The 19,964-nt window shown below is 40.2% G+C and overlaps 1 long non-coding RNA gene across 1 annotated transcript in view; it reads left to right on the top strand.

Moving 5' to 3' along the window:
• Nucleotides 1–19,964, top strand: part of LOC128838798 (uncharacterized) — a 90,517-nt gene that overhangs the window by 52,204 nt on the left and 18,349 nt on the right. The gene's annotated exons all lie outside the window — the stretch shown is intronic.

The raw sequence follows: 19,964 nt of genomic DNA, 5'->3' as shown, positions 1-19,964 counted from the left end.
TTTTAACCATCTCCAAGGACAGAAAGCACTTGTTCAACTTACCTCTCTATATGGAACTGGGACATTTGTCAGATGGTTCTATGAATGTGTCTGTCAATTCATGGACAGACAACAGAGTGGACTGAGCCCACAAGTGGAATCTCCCACCTGGTTGCTGGAGCCACAGGTGGTATAAAGGTACTGAAAGAGCAGAAGGTAAAGGTTATGGTAGGAAAGCCAACCTTCAAGAGAGTTTAAGAAACACTTATGACATCATCTTAAACATTCCTTTCGCTTTTCCTGCTAAAACCCTACCTTTCTGCCACCCCCTTGAGGTGTGCGTAATATATCTACACTGACTTGTGACTAACACAACCATTTATATCAACACTGCATTCATTACTAGATCCACTAAGTGTGCATTATCCCCATTGTGATAGGCAAAGCTCAAACCAACTCTGTGATCCATAAGGAGCAGCACAACCAAGTGAGTCAGAATCTGAGCTGCCTGAGGGGGGGGAAGGGAAAAAAGGGGTAGTTTGAGGGCCCCCAAACTGAGTGGCATTGTGACCAGGTGCAAGGGGTCACACACCACTTGAGTTTGGTCTGGTTGCCCCTAACAGAGCGATGCCCAAGCCAACCCTAAGTGGCTCTGTGACTCTGTGTGCCAGGTCTCAATACCTGGAGAGGGGAGGCAGGCCCATCCTTGCAGGGCAGAAGCCACCTCTGTAGGTTGGGGGTGGGGGATTCACTCTCCAAGCCCGCCTCCCCTCAATGGTAATCTTTTGAAGGGTGGGGGATAGCTTCAGATTTTGAGTGACCCTGCTCAGAAGGGAGCTTCTAGGTCATACTTGTCTTCACTAGATGTTAGTCTATATATCATAACATCCACTTCTAAAGAACCAACATATGGTTTGCAAACAGTTGGTATCTGAATTTGTGTAAAGCACGACTGTAATTAATGAAAACTTTTGCTATGGAACTTTCACTCAGCTGGAATTAATTTTTTTTAAATGGAAATGAAATGTATGATGGCAACTTGTGGAAATAAAGTGTGGGTTTTCATCAGCAAGACAGCAGGGTACATAATGAAACAGTGTTCAGAAAAATCATCTACTGTTACATAGTTCTCAATATGAATTGGTAATTTCATATTAACTTATATATATAGAATGGCACCTTTTCATGCACAAAACACTGGGGGCTTCCATGTCCAGTCTATTATTAAACACTTATTTCTGGTGGATAGTAGCAAGTTATTTTGTGCACCAAGAAACTGAATTATCTGACGTTAGGCAGCTGTTGGATTCTGTGAATGGTGCAAAGGTTTTTTTTTTTTTCCCCTCTATCCTAAACTTTACCTCTGGTACTGGAAAGGTAAGAGCTTGCATCTGTTCCCTTTGTACTGTCAGAGAGGTATTTCATGTTAATTCCAAACAAGAATCACTTGCAGGTAATCTTAATTTTCACAGTGAAAAGAGATCCCCTTCACAGAATTTTGGGAAATATGCATAGTATAAGAAAAGCAAAATACAATACCTTTAAATATATCCTTTTAATTTGTTACTGTTTTAGACAAAACAAGCTTTCAGGAAGTGGTAGTGTATTACAAACTCTCCAGACAGCTCTAAACTTTCTATGTGTCAATAGCAAGAAAGATAAATGTTAGTATATCATTGCATAACAGCAACATTATTGTAAAAAGGCAATAAATAAGACTCAAGAGGCTGTTTAAAATTACAAAGCAGCAACTTGAACATAAAATGGTTTAAATACTGCTTTCCTTTCTCCCACATATAGCAGAGAAAATGAAGAAATGCAGTAGTATGATGTATAGTATGGGTATGAAAACCCAGAAGTAATATACAAAATAATTACAGTAGGTATCAATCTATGCATCCTGAAAGATAAATGAAAGGAGAACAAAGTTAGAATGAGTCATAGATCTCAATGTGTATTTTGTTTTTGGCTTGTTAAAGTTTATGGAATTCGCTTTCTACCATTCTTGGGTGCAGTACGAAGCAAAGCTTTTAACGCTAGTAAGGGTACATTAAGGGTGGGTGAACAGGTGATATTCAAATGTAGATCATATTGAAGATCTTAATAGTTGGGAAACATTCAGATACTCCTTCCCATATAAATATTAGTCTATTTTAATCAAATCCCCGTACCTTGCTAAATGCTTACCCACCTCTAGTTCTAATTCTCAAAAATGTCATCAAACTGCATCAGGGAAGAGCAAGAATTATCCTCGTAGCCCTGTTGTGGGCTAGGCAAATGCAGTACTCGAACCTTCTCCACCGCTCTGTGACATTGCCTCTCTGCCTTCCTCTCAGGAACAGTCTCCTGTCTCAGACCTCTGGGACCTTGATCCATCCCAACTCCTCCTCCTTGAACCTGAAAGCATGGTTCCTAGGTGGTTCTTGAGTATGGAGCTAATCTGCTAATCTAATTCCTAGACTATCTATTGTATTTTAAGTCACAATATCTATCAATGAGATTACTCTGAATATATTTGGTTGCTGTGACAGCCTTCCACTTGTCCACTGAGCGCATCTAACTTTTTGCTCACCCCACTATGGCCAGATTCTTCAAGGACTTACACAGCTTATTTCCCTGTACAGACCCGCAGACAGACCTTAAATTGGTTCTCAGTGCCCTGAGGAAACCCTCCTTCGAACAAAGGCTACCTGTTCTCTCCTCTCCCTGTCCCTCAAGACTTTCTTCCTTATAGCCATTATTTCAGTAGATGAATAGAAGAGCTTTGTGCTCTTATGGCAAACCGACCATTCTATAGAGATAAGGTTACACTGCATCCCCATCCTTGCTTCCTTCCTGAGGTCTCTTCCATACACCATGTCAATCAAGAGATCCACATGCCAGTGTTCTACCCAAAGCCTCATGCCTCCAGATTCCCAAATATAATCTGCATATGATTTTATTCCCTAATCTAAATATCACCCTCTTTCAAATACGAAGGTTTTGTGAATCCAGAGACAGCACTAAAAGTCTTACAAGAAACCATGTTGTACTAGTGAGATTTCCAGATCACAGCAGTTCAGTTGTATTCATAAAACAATCTATCTAAACAAAACCTCAGAACATTTAGTGTTTATCAGCATCCATCACTTTTAGTACACTTTCAGCAATTTCAAGTAAGGCATCTTGCTGAGAACAACAGCCTGGATCATAAACAAACATTTTTCCCATTGTATTATTTTAGAACAAAGCTTGAATTGATGTTCCAAGATCCAGTAGGACTTTAAATATGTACACTCTTCCCCTTTGTAATTCTTATTAAAACATTACTAAATTACAGAGAGAAAAATGTGAGGATTAAAAAGTGTAAACGGATGACAATCCTTACAGTGAATGTTAACAGGATGTAAATGATAAATGACACATTTGAGGATATGATAAACAAGTTCTGGATTGGCAGTTCATGGGGTCAGTACTTAGCTTCCTACACCCAGAAAATATTAAAAGTTAATTTGGTTTCTAGAGAGCCTAATTGGACTTTATGTTGGTCACAAAGCACCAGAGAATGCACTCGATTAAGAAGTTAAAATCATCAGTTCCCCATGACTTGCATCTTGCACTGCTTCTTGGTGCATATGCTGCTTTGAGTATGGTTGACAGAAATTGTGATATCCACATTATTGTGTCTCATGATCCTGGAATTCTCCGTTACTTGCACGTTACCATTGTAGTGTTAAATTTACCCACAGTACGCAGGTCTCTATGCACAATGAGCACCAAATTGTGGCTATGTGGGATATTTAGGTTGAGGGAACGAAGAGAAATTCTTGCGTATGCCTTGTGCGTTGCAGAAGGGGTTTCCATGCCAAACTACATAGAGACACCAAGGAAAAGTTCAATGGGACTGGACCATGCGAAGGGCCATGGCTTTACATGTAACTAGGACAGAGTAGCTCTGAGCATCACATCAGCAAATAAATAGGCAAAGTAGTAGCTTTGATGGCTACAGCGTTGTGCCCTCAGCCCTTACCTGAACCCTGATTTAATATTAACCTATCTGCATAGAGCTCGATTACTATAGGAGAAGTGACTGACATCTTTGAAATCAAAGCCCTCTATATGCCAATAATAAATGGCACAGCATGAGAAGCAGTAATGTTATACCACAAAGCTGAGTATAGTATTCATAGAGAAGTTTGCTTGGCTTGTTTAATGGCATTTTCCCGGGTTTGAATTAGCTTACAGTTCTGCAAAATTGAAGTAATTTTACAAAACGTTGCATTTTTTTGATGAAAGGGTTGAAATTTCATGTGCAATATTTTACAGTGTCCTAATATATATTTTTGGAAACAGAAAACAATATTTTTCACTTCAAAGTTCACACTTTACAATTTTGAAAAAGCTACTAGTAGAGACATCCCCCAAAAAGATGGCACATCTCTCTTCCAATTGTAACTTTTCCTTGGTGATAACAATAGTATTACATGGTATTAGCCAATAAAGCAAAATAAACTCACTATGCTGGTGAAGGTGAAATATGTTATGATGGTATTAGAATAACTTTAGTTTGCATAAAGGGAGACATTTTGCTTCTCTAATGCCTCATCCTAGCAAAACAGTATTTCACTTACTGTAAAGAGTTCCTCAGAGAAGCATCATAGAAAAGCAAAGATAAAGAACTGTTTGGGAGGGTCCAGATTGGTCAAATCATGCTGCTCTGAATGTATATCTCTAAATGTAATGTCCAATAAATTGCTATGTGTGTAAGGCCATGTAACTGAGCATGCCTGAAACTGAAAAGGATAAAGGAGATCTTTTCAGCACAGGAGACTATATTGTTTGTCTTGCCTACACCAGATTATGAATGTTTAGGCAATAATTTCAGAATAGAGGCCCCAATTCAGCAAGACATTGACAAAGATTCTTAAATCCCATTGACTTCAATGAGATTTTTTTAATAGGATTGTAATTATCGTGTGCCTGATGTGAGTGCTTAAATATTTTGCTGAATTTGGGCCAGAATGAAGAAAGTTATGTCTGATGAAAAAACATCTGAATATTAGTGACTTCATATTTTGGATCTGGATCCAAATCTGAACATCCTTAACTTTGGGAACTGTTTGGATTGAGGATTTTGGTTTGGCACGTTACAGAGAAAGGGGCCAGAAATTTGAATCAAGATCTGAATTTTCCCTTTGAGTTTCTGGTTCTGTGGTTTTGATTTGAACCCATCTCTACTTGAAATATATAAACAGAAGTTTTATACTAGGCTTGCATATTGTTAAAAGTACAGTGGTGACAAGTTATTTACTGTATTAGCACAAAATAACTGTAGTAATACCAGGAATTAATGGATCTGCCTGAATAATACAACAAAGAAGATCATCTATAATATTATGTGGTATTTTGCAGTAACTTACATCAATGTACTAAGGAAGGATTGTTTATAAATTCATATACAGTATGGGAGAATATTCTTCATGACCAGAATAATTTTGCAAGGAAAATTTTGGCATTAATAGCTTCATTGAAATGCAAGCTTTGCAAAAAGATTTACAATAACAATAGATTTATGGGTGTAACAATTTGATGAAGTATAATAATATTAATATTTTAAAATATGTACCTGCAGAGTTATAAACAAAGCACTATAATATTAGGTACATTCCACTTCTTCTGGGTTTTGTTTGTATATTCTAAATAGAAATAAATAATATCACTTCTTTATAACTTGATTCCATCATGAATGTCTTCATCCCATGTAGAATTGCTTAAGGATTCCAGTGTTATCAAATCCTTATTAATGATCTTCCATACAATTATTTTAAGTTTCAGTGCTGGTTTTCAGTTGGAATTATTTGTATTGTTCTTATCTCTTATAAATATTTGATACATATTTGCAATCACTTATCCCTTTTACTCATTGTTTTTGTCAGTAGTAAATATATTTTTTCACTACTCATGAAATTTCCTATAAGCATCTCATGATTTATTGAATACTCCATGCTTTTAACATGCTCTGTTTTGTTTTTTGACTTCTAAGTATAAAATAAGATCTTGATGTCAAGAACAGTGAACTGTTTTGTATTTTGGTTTGTTTAAATCAGGCAGCGCTTACTAGGTTAAGATATTCATCCTTTTTTTTTGGTGGGAGGAGGGGTGATAAACTATCTGCCAAACTTGTCAAGACAGGAATGTTCACAGAAATACCTACATGAATGTTATTGGTTGCAGCATATTTTCAGGAAGCCTTCAAAAGATCCATTATTGAACACGTTGCTTGAATTCAGAGTTAAAAACAAATAAAAACTTTTACAATAAACACTTACTTACTTCTCCTGGATTATGTGCTTCAGTCTCTATTATCCTTCAGAAGATTATTATTTTAGCTCATCTCAGGCTTATCCTACACTAATTCAAAAGTCTTGGTTTCAGGGCCAGAATCTTCCCCTGTAATAGTGTTCACACCATTCTGGAGGTAATAACCAGACCTCCCTTTCTCTGGTTATTTCATCTCAGAATACTAGTAGTGCTCATAGACTGAACTATGGAGGTAATATGAAGACATGCAGACAAAGAATTCAGCCGCCTTCAATTCTGTGTTACTAAAGATTGATCTTACTGGAGTGATGGTTGCAGTATTTAGTAATCAGTAGCCCAAAGACAATACAGTTTGAAAGTCCTCTTCACATTTATTTTGTTCCCCCCCCCACATGCAATGAAATAAAGTTTGGGGGCAAATTTATCTATTGACTTAAATCTGTTTACAGCAGAATAGAATGTGATGCTTTGTCTATTCAATACTAATGGATTAGATGATCCTTCCCCACATGAGAGGGAGGTAGTAAGTGTCGTCAGATGTTTGGCAGCATGTGTGTGTTCTTTCTGGATGCTGCACTGGCTCTGGCCAAATAGCCCATACAGCAGGCTCTGATCGAACTGACCAATAAGACCACAAGACTTGGTTTAGTATTGGAGGCACCCATCCAGGGTTATTGCCAACGAAGCATGGTGCTAATGTCCTGGCTCAATGGTTATAGGTAAACTAACACATGTATGCCCATGACAATGGACCACATCAGTGGCAGGACTTTCCACTGCGCCCTAGGCCAGACGAAGGGTTAAAGTGACGTAGCCCAAAATTTATAGACCGAGAAACAATCTGGGATAAACAACTTATCACCTTACATGTTTCATGACACGTTTGTTACCTCCCCTTGTACTTTCTTCCTGATGTTTAAGACAAAACATTCCTATTCACCACCTGTCTTTGTACTTTTATTCCTGATGTTTCACACAAAAATATCTCTATTCATCACTTTTGTCAAATCATTTTATCGTGTGCTAAGTTAGGGTGTTCTTGTGCTGGTCTGCTGGTATTTACGTATTTGGTGTGTTTTAGCAATGCTAGCACCGAATTCGTGTACCAGTCACTGACTTTCAGGCAAGCATCTGCTTTTGACAGGGCCTGATTGTTGTTCATAGCATAACTTTTGATGACTTTGGTTCAGGCCTCAGACCTTACACCAGGTCCATGTTTCAGGCTCCCTATTTCTACTACAGAATGGATATTCAAGGTTCCCATTTCCTGGAATTTTTCTTGGGCATCTCTTCTGTGGGAAATGGGAAAAGGAGACTCAGGTTCATTAAGGAAGCTTAAGTGGTGCATAAAAATTTGTGAGGGGTCTTTATACAATGTTAACTATCACCCTCAGCATGCATAGAATTCTCTTGGGAGTTATACACTTGCACTAAGGGTAAAACTCATAGTTCCAAAGAATTTCCGCATCAGAAGCCCAATGTTATTTCCTTTGAAATCAATGGAAAAATCCCCATTGGCTTCAGTAGGTATAAGACTGGGCTTTACAATAAGACAATTTTAAGATAAGTCAAAGTTTGGACCTACAAATCACTACGGTCAACCTTTCTTCCATTGCCCTTTTGGATGATGCCATCAGTGTCATTAAAAAGACAATATTTTCCAACTGGATTGACACTAGATTGACTTCACCTATACATATATTCTCCTAAGAAATTATTCAGCTGGCAATATGGAAAATGCCACCATCCTAAAAGCTAATTAAGCAATAAGACATGACAAACCATGCTGCAGTGTAAATTAATACATATATAAGGTGCACAATGGGTGACACACAGAGCTTCTGGTGCACCTAAACCATGTTTATTAAAATGACCACTTGGTGGATGAAAGAGGAATTTAACATATCTATCTCCACTTTTTTAAAAGTTGTAATTCGTAAGGGTTGAGGAAGTTGTGAACAACTGAAACAGAAGGTTTTAAAAGTTCATTACCCTTTTCAATAATATTCCTCACCTTTAGAATGGGGAATGCCACTAGAACTAGAATGGGCGAGTGCTAGCATGATCATTTGGGTAAAATCCTGAGAGGAGCTGAGCAATGTAATTTCCCATTGTCGTGTTGTCAGGTTTGGTTACTGTGAAAAGACCAGTCTATTTCCTTATTCCAGACTGTTTATAAACAAAAATATTTCTGACAAATGCAATTTACTGTAACCATCGATCACTGTTAAAAGTTTAGACACCACTACAATATTAACTCTCTTTTTCTAACTATTGAATTTAATTCCAATACAGGAAATACACAGATCATAACTTTTCCATTTCAAATGACATTGAATGAGATTTTGTTTTCAATTATGTATTCAATTACGATCACAGTCCACCTCCTGAGGTTTCATGTTAAGATAAAAACATGTCACAGTCAGAAAGAGTCTGTCTCATCAGAAACCCTGTTGTGAAGTTGTTACCATGAAATCTTGCCAGATGGAATTATTCTGAATGATCTCAATTTGTTTATAGCTAATTTAAAACTGATTCTCAGTGGTAAGTAAATTTTATATCATTATACCACAAAGAATTAACATATATTAAATCTCTCTTTAAATTCCAAAACAGTTGAGCTGCTGTTTGCCCATCAGTGTATCAATGTGGAGAAAGGAATTAAGCATTTGAAATGTGTATAAATGAAAGGGAAAGAGGCAAACATACTGTCTTTGGAAAGATGATCACATAGTTGAGGCACTGAACTGGGACTCAGGAAAGCTGGGTTCAACCCTGGCTCTGTCAGGGATTTCTTGTTTGACCTTGGGGAAAATACTTGATCACTTTCTGCCTCAGTTGCCAATCTGTGAGCAGGGGGTAATTCTTCCTCTCTCATACTCTTTCTTGTACATTTACCATGTAAACTGCTCAGGGAGGGGAAGGGACTGGTTCTAACTTCTGTACAGTCTTTTTACAGCACTTCCACAGTGACAGTATCATATCAGAAGGAAGTCCCATGTATTTTATTACAAGCAGATATTAATGTGTGCTTAGAATAGATACTCTTATTTGTATGTGTTCATTTTTATCTGTATGCATACAGCTCATAGTGGATGAAATCCTGACCCCACTGAAGTCAAAGGCAAAATTCACACTGAATTCAGTGGGTGTGAGGCCCCAGTATCTTTCAAACCGTAGGCATGCTGATTTGAATGTCATTACAAACCTAAAATCTGTGTCATATCCATGAATCTTTCTGGACAACATAGGCTGAATTTTAGATAGAAATTCTATAGAACTTAATGGTTATCATACGATTTTGACATCAAATGTTCACTTAATTTCATGGTACAGTTCACTTATAGTTTTGAGTTCTTTCTAACCTAAAAACTCAAACCAAACCCATGTAAACTTAAATAAATAACTGTAAGGGGGGAAAAAAATCCATGAAGTTTCACATTCTTCTATTCAGCCCAACACAGTATCTCTGGTGCTTATATGGTCCTCATTACCATAGTATTTGAGCACAGTCTCTAACTGATTTACTCTAACACCATCTTTGTGAAATAGGGAAGTAATATTTTCCCCCACCCCGATTATTCCCATATTTTCCCCAGAATATAAAATCTCCATTTTAAAAATAGGGAACTAAAGCATAGAGGGTGAAATCTTGGCCCCATTGGAGTCAGTATTACAGACTATGGCTTGGATCCAAAAAGGGGCTTTAGCATTGCAATTCTGAGCATTGTAATGCCTAACTTTTAGACACCTAGAAAATAATTGAATCAACAATGGGATCCACAGAGCCTGAGTTGGACATGTAGGCTCCCTGTACAATGCCTGGGGAGAGGGATTTGTGCCTAAGAACACAATCCACAAAAGCCAGCAAGCTGGGCAGAGAGCCATCTAAATTAGCCAATGGAAGCTGAGAACAAGAGGGGGTGTGTACTAAGCCTTGCCCTCCTCATGGAATTTGATGCCTAAGGGTACATCCAGACTACCCGCCGAATCGGCGGGTAGTAATCGATCTATTGGGGATCGATATATCGTGTCTCGTCTAGATGCGATATATCGATCCCCCAACGTGCTCCCATCAACTCTGGAACTCCACTTGGGCGAGCGGAGGTAGCAGAGTCGATGGGGGAGCCGCGGCCATCGATCTCGCGCCGTGGGGACCCAAGGTAAGTCAAAATAAGATACGTCAATTTCAGCTACACTATTCCCGTAGCTGAAATTGCGTATCTTACATCGACACTCCCTTTCCCCCAGTGTAGACCAGTCCTAAGTGTGGTTGCAGGGAGACATCTATCTCTGTTTAAATTATTTCTTGCAAGGAATGTCAGGGTGGTGACGGCGGCAGCAGCAGCAACCTTATACCTTTTAGCTCAGTGATCAGAGCACTCACTCAGGATGTGGGAGACCTGGGCTCAATTCCCCCCCTGCCTGATGAGGAGAAAGCATTTGAATGGGAGTCTCACACTGCTCAGGATAGTGCTCTAACCCCTGGACTACAGGATATCCTGACATGAATTCCCACAGTGTCACCTGTTGAAGCTGTTTCATTTTGTATAAATACTTGAATAGTCATTGGGTCCAAGAGAGAGTGACTCTAGCCTGATGGATAAGGCACCCTCTTGGGATGAGGGACACCCAGAGTCCACTCCCCCTGCTTCAATGACTCATTATTGATATATAGTGGAGCAGCTTCAACAGGAGACACTGAAGAAGACCCACACCAGGCCCACTCCCCAGTGGTTAGAGCATGAGTGTGAGAGACTCTTGTACAACTCCTTTCTCCCCATAAGGTAGAGGGGGAAATTAAACTCTGTTCTACCACCTCCTCAAGTAGCTAGATTTTGAGTCTGCCCCAGTATGTGGAGGAATGCCTATATTTTCCTGGTTTGTAGATTTCACTGGAGCTTAGGTAGGAAACAAATACAGCAAAAATGTAAGCCCCTACAGGACTGGGTACAAACCAAGTGGGTGTTATGTGGATTGCCATGGTGCCAAAACTGGAACTTAGCCAGCGAAATCTGGGGCTTAGAGGCCTATGTACCTTTGTGGATCTGCGTCTGAGTGAAGGCACCCAAAGTCAAATTGGAAATCTGCTGTGGAGCAGAAAAATGAACCAGAGCTTCAGAGCCACAAGCTGGTGCCTTAATCCCTTGTCCATCCTTCTTCTCTCTGGAAAAGGAATAAATACATGACATTTAATAAATTCAAGGATGATACCAAACTGGGAACAACAAAGACATTTGAGAACAGAGGAGGAGATTATAAAAGATCTAGATAATTTACAAAAATGGGATGTGGAGAGAAAATCTATGATGAGATTTAGACTTTAGGAAAAATTAAGAAGGTGAAAATAATACTAAGTAGATGTAACAATGGGGGCTGTTCTGGTTGAAAATAGCAAGCAAGGGCTAGCCTGGCAGTCTGGTGAGGTAATGGTGTAGTGTGGGAATTCTGAATTCATACCCCAGTGAAAATCCCTTGCTGTTTTTTGTATGTGTGTGGGGACTAGGAACAATGTGAAGGCAAATTGATCATCTGATGGAGGTCATGTCTTGCACAGCTCTCAAGTGGCCCCATCTCAGGGATGTTCACAGCAGCTCTAAAGGATAGAAGCTGTGTCCAGTCCTCCTTGATCAGTGACTGGCCTTCATGGTTGCTTGCTGAAGAGAAAGATCTTAGAAGGATAATGCAGAGCAATCTGCATAGAATGTGATGCTGTTGCTTTAAAAAAAAAAGTAGTTTTATACTAGTTATATTTTCTGCATGGATGCACCATGTGTACAATTATATCATCATCATGAGAGTGTATAGAAGGTATTTTAGAGGGTTCCTATGGAGGGCCTAGAGGGAAACTGTATACCATCTCATTACCAATTAAATTGTCTGCAAACTTGAGTGATTCACATTCTTACCTTATTGTTCTTTGATCACCTTTTTATTTAGAATCATTTAGTTTTCAGAACCATAGAATGATAGCATAGAAGAATTCTGACTGCTGATGCTGCTTAGTTAAGGGAAGAAGGGGAGGTGATGTCAGAAGGCTGTTGAAGGGATGTCTGAATCTTTAGAAAAAAGCGTGAGTTTGAACAGCAGAAAAGTTACATGCTGGGATTCCATGCTAAGCAACACCTTCTGACAGAAACTAGCAAATGAAGCAGACTTTAGAATGTCTTTGTCTCTTGTCTTGCTTGTTTCCAGGTAGTAATACAAGCACTCTAAAACCTTTCTCTGAAAAGAAATACTGCAGGACAGCAGAAATAAATCCTGCAAATAGAGGAACCAGGTGGAGAATGTGAAGGAGGCAGTAACACATGCTGTGAGGATTAGCAAAAGGAAAGCTAAAAACATGCTTTGTATTGAGCTTTCTTGACAATTTTGGTTTAATCCTTTCTGATTCCTATTAGCATTTGTTTGCTATCTTTGTAAATCTGCCTTGAACCACTATTTCCAAGACATTTATCTGCCATTCTAATAGATGTGGCACAACAATCCTCAGCTCAAGTTTCTCAGTTACATTGATTCTCAGTTACATTCTCTTTACGCAAATCCAAATACCTAGAAACAGATTGTTTGAGCTGTAGCTTTGCCCATCTTCTGGAGTTATTGTTAGCCATCATTTTCCACTACACTCCTTGAAGCTATTATCAGCATAAAATATCCCCCTGGGCTACCTTTCCCCTGTCAGCAATGGGACCATCTATTCTGCTGAATTTAATATAATGTTGAAGGCTGCTGAAAACAGTCAGAGATGCATAACCTACTACAATTTCCCTTTCCACCAACTGTCATTTTATAGTTTCCAGGTTTGGCATATCCCTGTGAAGAGACTAGCCTTTTACCTACTGCTACACATTACTACAATATGTAGTAATGTACATTATCCTTGATTTCCTATAGGATTTCACAGATGGTCTGCATCCCTCCCTGCAGGGAACTGCACTTTTCAACCATCTCTACCATGTCTTGCTAGAGATTCTTCAAGCAATTTATGAGACATAGAGCCAGATTAATCTTTCATCCCAGAGGTTCCCAAATAAGCTGATAAATTTCTATACAAAATGCAGCTACTGGTGAGGTAGAATGAGGCAGCATAGAACAAAACCATGCTACCATTTATGACAAGAATGGAAGACTATTGTACCCAATTAAAACTGCCAGGGGAATCTGTGTAGATGAATTTATTGTAGTAACTGGAATTATTTTAGTTACAGCTGGCAACATCACCTATAATTAAGGCTGGCCAACATATATTCTTAAACTGAGCTTTCAAAAACTATTTTGGCATGAATTTTTTGGTGCCCTGTTTCAGATGCCCTTAAAGGGGCCTTATTTTCAGGTGGTGGGTACTCAGCACTTTTGAAAATCGGGCCCTATTTCCATACCACACAATTGCTGTGAGAGATGATTTAATAATATTTGAATGAGCTCCTTAGACAGTAGATACTATTGAAAATGGTAAATATTATCAAAAACTTTTCATCCGGAAACAAAAATTAATTAATATATATATTGCACACAAGAAGCTTTTTACACATGGTCTGTAGATATATTTGACCTCTAATCATTGCATGGTCAAACATGTAACAAATTTTCATATGCAGGATATAATACACAGGATCACTTTTCATTTCCTGGTGCAAAGTGTCACACCTCTGGGCAACTGCATCTGTATTCTCCCTCTGTGGTCCACCAAGAGCAACCAGTCTCAGACTTCTGGCTCCCCAGTCATCACCTCTCTTGGGTGGAGACACTTGTGGTAAACCTGAATCGTTTTTTTTCCAGGTTTCATAGTTCCCTGCCTACATTGTGAATTCTCCAGCAAATCAGACTGCCTAAGGTGGCCTGCCTTGCCTTCTCCTCAGAGGCTATAAACAGTGTAATTGCCCGTAGGTATAATTTGCCACACAGACCTTTTTAAGCAAGTACATTTATTCTTAAGTTGAAAGCATTACAGAGAAACATACTAAAAACAATAACAGAATCTACACACATGTTAATAAGCTTACCAGAAATCACAGCAACTCCAGTGAGAGCTCTTGCAGCTGATCAGGACTTCACACCTCACCAAGGAGTTTTGCTGTAATCACAAGACCATAACCTCTGTTAGTGCAGAATTAGTATCCCCATGAATAAGTCAAGTCCTTCCAACCATTCCCAGAAAGAGTTGGGGCCTCCCTTGGACAGAAGGTCCTGTCTGTTTGCTGGATCAGAAAGAAAGCTTGAGTCAGTTTAAACTCAGGCGATTTATCCAAAAGACTTTTCTTTGTCTCAGTCTCTGGAGAACGCAGTTTGAACCTGTATAGGCGAGACTCACCAAGAGGTGGTACTTGTCCTGAGGCATAATAATCTGAGGGAATTTGCCTAATCATGCTCCACTGTTCTTAATTCTTGGAAGTGCTCTGGTCACCCTCCTCAATGAAATTACATACAATGATACATAAACTTAACACAGTAAGGTCTCCCAAATATATTTGGGAATTGCTATACCTATCACACTGAGTTTTTAGTCAGACTAATACTTTGTACTTTTATAGCACTTCCTGTCTGATAAACTGAGTTCCAGTCTTACAAATATAATTAAACAACACCTCACAACCATCTTTTGTGGTAGGTAAATGTTATCATGCTCACTTTTAGGCTACGTCTACACTTGGGAGAGTGCACAGTTAGATGTGAGTGTGCTGCTGGAGTGTACCCTGTATCCATGCTGACTATCCACATATGCCATACTGGTCATGGGTATATGCTGTCCACAGGCATAAATCCATGTCCGCACCACCCCTCTTCAGTACACAACTTTAGCAATAAAATTTCATGGGTGATATCTCAAAGTCTTGTATCACAGGATACACCCTAGGAACGGTCTTGCTGCACATGGCTGAAACTGTACTTGACAATGGCAACTCCTGCTCATCTCTCCCTTCTGCCAAACTGTGTTGGAGACATGGAGCAAATCCACAAAGATGTGGTTCTGCTCCTGCTAAGAGGATTGACGTTTATGCAGTGCCATCGCTGGTAAATAGTATAATGGCCGATGAGGGTCTGGCTGGAGAATCTTGCCTACATGCCCGGGGTTCTACTGATCGCCATATTTGGGGTCGGGAAGGAATTTTCCTCCAGGGTAGATTGGCAGAGGCCCTGGAGGTTTTTCGCCTTCCTCCACAGCATGGGGCAGGGGTCACTAGCTGGAGGATTCTCTGCTACTTGAAGTCTCTAAACCACAGGACTTGGGGACTTCAACAGCAGAGTCAAGGGAAAGGGTTGGAATGGCTTTGTGGCCTGCATCATGCGGGAGGTCAGACTAGATGATCATAATGGTCCCTTCTGACCTTAAAGTCTATGAGTCTATGGATATTGGACAGAATTGGTCCAGGGAGCTGTCAGGTGGTAAAGACACCTGACCTCCAGGGGGAAATGAAAATTTACTCAGGCCCCATGGTACATATATTCTGAATGGTGGGATCATAACGATATGTAAACCAGCGAACCAGCACAATGTGGTGGGACCACTTCGCCTTGGAAACCTGGGATGACAACCAGTGGCTAGAGAACTTCAGAATGAGGAAGCAGACTTCCATTGAGTTGTACAAGGAGTTTACACCAAACCTCCAACACCATATCACTCTATTTGGGAAATGCACACCAGTACAGGAGCAAGTGGATATTTCCCTTTAGAAGCTGGCAGCACCTGACAGCTACCAGTCAGTTGCCAATCAGTTCAGGTTTGGAAAGTCAACTGTTGGGGTGGTGGCTGTACAGGTTTACCAGGCTTTCTATACTGTAATCTACCCACAGGTAGTTGCCATTACCCAAGTGTCACAGGGTGTTCCACTCACCACTTGTTTGGCTCCTTCTCCTGGTCACTCTGGGAATTAGCTTCTTGAGGTTGACATGCCTTTCTGTGGTTATACACCATCACCCAATCTCTCACTCTGGTCTGCAGCTCCCCTTTCATCCCAGGACCTGCAGAGTCTGCTTCATGACTCAGCCTTACAGCTAGGTCACTCAGTGTCCCCCCTGTCTTCCCCAGGGTAACATCCTTCAATTCCCTGTCACTCCCACAGTGACCTAGGCAGACTTCTTGTTCACTGCCCCACTAGTCTATGCCATGGCCTTGGTAGCTGGTAGGGGAACCTGGGCCCACCCAGTATTCCAGGTTTCAATCAGGGACCCTACAGAAAACAGTTATGGGCTTTCCTCTCCCAGCCCTCACTGCTCCTTCCCCAGACTGCTTCCTACAACTCCTGGTTTCCATCCTTGCTCTGAAACCCTCCTCCCCCTTCCCAGGGAGTGACTAAACTATCCCAGGACCACCATTTGTCTGTTGCCAACTTCCTGGCTTTATAGACCCTGCCTATTCCAGCACAGCTGAACCTGCTTGCAGTCAATTCCCTGTTCCCTGGCTCTTCCTCCAGGTATAAGCCTACCTGGCCACCTTACCCCCTTCCAGTCCCATCTGGGATGGACACCCCATTACACCAAGTCCTTGAAATAATAACAGATTTTCAGAGGATGTTTTTTCCAAATTGTGGGGGAGGAGGCATTGACAGAACAAAACACACATCCCTGTACTTTGCCCAATAGAAGGGGCCAGTGAATACATGAACTGCAAAGGTGGTTTTCCAAGGCTTAGTGGACCACATGAACATGAACATTTGACACACAGGAAAGGTCCATGATGTCAAAGTCCTCAGAAGATCAGGGATGTATGGCTGGGGGGGGGGGGAGGAGGAGAAAGGGACTTTATTCGCCCAAAACGATGTGACTATGTACAGTGTTTGTGCCAACACTTATTTTGGGGGACCCTACATATCCATTCCTACCATGGCTCATGAAGCCTTATCCTTATATCACCAACCCAAGAAAAAGGCAATTCAATCACTAATTGAGTAACTGCAGTATGGTGGGGGAAGTGCAACTTTGGGTGTTAGCAATCCTGCTGGGGTGTCTCTGGACCGGTTTAGATGCTAGTGTGGCCAACACAGTTCTGATTATTGTGGAACACTGTGCTTTGCATAACATAGTTGAGGCTGAAGGGGAATACTTCCACACAACAACTGCTTTTCAAAACCAGTTCAGACAACTTTACTTCATTCATGTGCAAACTGCTCCTGGTTCCCAGAAGGCCAGGGAAATTTGTGATGCTGTGTGCTCACATACAATGGAAAACCAACAAGCCAGAAGGTGACTGGGACACTATTGTGACATTGTGTTTCTGCTTGACAAGCTCAAAAAAGCATTGCCACTCACCTCAGTTGTGAGAAACCTCAGTGGGTTTTGATCTCCTGCAGTTAATGTACTAACTGAGAGCAGACAATTGGAATACCTCCCAGAAACTTAACACCTTTGGCTGTGATTTTGTGCTATGGATACCTTTAATGCACTTTAATGCCATCATCGAGTAGTATTTTTGTTTCATGTCAACTGTTCTGTTTCAGGTTGGTTCATGGGGAGCACATAAACTTTGTTACAATAATTAAAGAAACAGTTATGTAAGGATTTTGGAGGAACTTAACACATTCCCTCCTTACTATTCTGTCTGACACCATATCTCAGGGCTCTTATCAGATGATAGGCACAATGACTCCCATGACATGACTACTTCCATGATTGCCAGTAGTAACTATTGGTAGGGGTAGGAGAGTCATAAAGAGCTCAGTGTCACATATTTTCACTGTTACTTCTGTTTTCTTTGTATTCTCCCTTAGTTATCAACAAAGACAAAGATGTTTCATTTAACTTTGTCATCTGGTTTCCATTGTGGTGCTTTGGACAGCAACAGTTATTTCACAGCATACCTCTTTGCATGAACCCACTAACCTCTTTGGTACTCGCCTCATTCTCCCCCTCCCCGCCCTTCCCCTCCCCACCCACACACACATGGTTGTGGGGAAGGGCTTGTGGGAAGAATGTTAGTATTTCCATAGCACTGGCTTTTACAGAAATCACATGTACTGTGAATTATGCTACCTCATTCCAAACTTCAGGGAAGCATCATATTGATCATGCTTGTAAAAAAAAAAAAAAAAAAAAAAAAAGTGCACACACAAGTGAAGTGAACAGTAACTTCTATGCACATACATGAAACAGGGCTAGATTCATTTCTAACAGGAACAAATGAGCAAAATTGCAAAATTCTCTCAGAAATGGGCAAAGGTTACTTTCTGGGAAGATGTCTCCTCACACTTCCCTCCCCCTGAGAAGGTGGGAATGCCCACAGAATATTGTGTGGGGTGACAAATGGGGATTTCTCCTGAGTGGGGTTTGAGAGTTGAGCATAGACTGGGCTACAGGGACAGGATGGGGATCATTGTTCCCCTCCCCCATGATCTGGAGAACTTTTGTCCACTCGTCAGTGACGCACATTCCAGACTTCTATGTGCAATCACAAAAAATGTAGGTGCAAATACATGAACTTTGAAAATACCCCTTTGAAATAAAATCAGCCTCTTGGGACCAATTCTTTCTCTTGGATACATACGTCTCTAGTTTGAAGTTAGTTTGGCACTTTGACTCACATTAGTTAGAAGGATGACACTGTGCAGCAAACAGTTGACTATCTCATTCTGTGTTCATCTGAGATAGTCAGGCTTCTTCCTATTTATGTGGGAAAATATATTATGTGGAAAAAATGTTGATTGTGAGGCTACAGCAGAGCTTTCCTCTATAAAAGCAATTTTTGGAGTGGGGAGTCTCCTATGAAAATAAAAAAGTACTTTAAAATGAAAATAAGAAATAACATTCCTGTGTCCTTTCTCCAGACTTGATGCTACAAACAATATAGGTAAGTGGGGGGAGGTAAAAATTTATTAGAACCAAGAACAAACAATATACAGCTTTTTCTTATGGGTATCTAATGGAGATTATCATTATTATTCACTCTTTGCATTACAGTAATTCTTAAAGGGCCCAGCTGATATTGAGGCCTCATTTTGTGAGGTACTGTACAAACACTAATGAGAAACAGTCTGAAGAGCTTTCAGTTTAAACAGATTGGACAGATAAAGGTCAGAAAGGAAATCAAAGGCACAGGGAGGTGAAGTGTCTTGTCAAAGCATGTCAGTAGCATAGCTGCAAATAGAACCCAAATAGTCTCCTGAATTTTAGTTCAATGCCTTCACCACTAGAATATTCCACATGCCTGTAACCATGATGTCTGCCAGATGCAACTATCCTAGTGAAAATGAAGTTAGTGCGCCTGATCCACTCAAACCAATTCACTTCCAGTCACGTCAATGGAGTTACTCTTTATTTGCTCCTGTATGCATAAGACTAGGACACTTCCTTTGTCCTTGCAATGTAATCTTTGTCTTGCTTGCAGTAAATTACCTTATTTCATGAAATGGGGTATTATAATGTAGTAGATACACATTTTAAAAGAGAAAAATAAAACATTGCACTTTCTGTACTGTGCATTAAGCTCAGAAGGATTTACTAACCTAGCACAAACAAATTTTTTTTTCCATTATGTTATGGTCAAAATGATATGTTCCTTCCTTTACACAGCATAATGATCCTTTTAGCGTTAGCCTGCAAGTTAGACATCTAACATAAACACACCAGAGAAAGGCTTCACAGTTCCTTTGGCAGTTTCAGGACCTGGGGTGATTTTAGTATCTGAAGCTGAGGCATTCATGCTAAGTTTCCAGAGTTTGAGTTGAAAGGAAGGCTTGACACTGATTTTTCTT

Source organism: Malaclemys terrapin, chromosome 6 (genome assembly GCF_027887155.1).
Source record: "Malaclemys terrapin pileata isolate rMalTer1 chromosome 6, rMalTer1.hap1, whole genome shotgun sequence".
NCBI classification, from domain to species: domain Eukaryota; kingdom Metazoa; phylum Chordata; order Testudines; family Emydidae; genus Malaclemys; species Malaclemys terrapin.
Note: the sequence above shows the minus strand (reverse complement) of the source record. Positions and strands in the feature narration are given on the sequence as shown.